Raw genomic sequence first — 864 nt, forward strand, 5'->3', positions numbered from 1 at the left:
CAAGTCTCCGTAATCCCCACAATGTCCGGGCTGGTGTCAACCTAATATGTTTGGGTCAAATTCCCCTTTTTGGTTGTGATTATGTTGGAATTCTTAGTTGTGTTTTTAATAAGTCAAGTCACTCAACTCTAAATTTTAATGTAGACAGGACACAAGTGTTCCTACACTAGAACTTTCAGTCAGGTTAATGAAGACAACATAATTAACCTATGTTAAAATACAAGTAAAATTCAAGTGCTGACATATCACCAATTGCACTGATATGAATGCATTTCAGCCCCATTAGGGCACTTTTACACATGCTCTGGGGGTATGGGAGGCGGTGCTTTAATTAGAGCAGCTCCAACAGATGCTCTAATTAAACTGCCACTGTGTCTCATGTACAGTATGACCTCATAAATTCAGCATCCTTAAGACCTAGCACCTGCCAGAAATTTGAAAATTCCAAATTTTTGAAAAATAAGGAAAGTGCATAGCCTTAGGACAATTATACTTTGCACGTGACTGAGTATTGTTCAAAACAATAGCTGTAGGCTGACGAACAAAAACAATGGTAGTGAGAGAAGCATCGGACTTCTGGAGGAATTTCTGGATTATTGGGAAGCTATGCAATAATGCAATAATGTAGTGTACTGTAGTTTTAAAAAGTGCTGGATTTTTGAGAATTCTGGAATTTTGAAAGCCAGATTTATGAGGTTATACTGTATCAGCACCTCTACACTTAAAAATGGTGGCGGGGCACTTGAACTAAAGCTTATTCAACGTTCAACGAACTTTAGTTCAAACGCTCCATCACCATTTTTAAGCATGGGGATGCTGATCCACAAGATGCGGGAGGCTGTTGGAGTGCGGCAATTGCCACAC

At 39.4% G+C, this 864-nt stretch overlaps 1 long non-coding RNA gene across 1 annotated transcript in view; it reads right to left on the reverse strand.

Annotated features, from left to right (window-relative positions):
* Positions 1 to 693, reverse strand: part of LOC109303475 — a 1,896-nt gene extending 1,203 nt beyond the window's left edge. The window contains exon 1 of the long non-coding RNA XR_002099131.1: positions 42 to 693. This is a non-coding gene — a long non-coding RNA (uncharacterized LOC109303475). The remainder of the gene's footprint in view (positions 1 to 41) is intronic.
* Between the last annotated feature and the right edge of the window lie 171 nt (positions 694 to 864).

This window comes from Gavialis gangeticus, unplaced genomic scaffold (assembly GCF_001723915.1).
Source record: "Gavialis gangeticus isolate Ggan-Ray unplaced genomic scaffold, GavGan_comp1, whole genome shotgun sequence".
NCBI classification, from domain to species: Eukaryota; Metazoa; Chordata; order Crocodylia; family Gavialidae; genus Gavialis; species Gavialis gangeticus.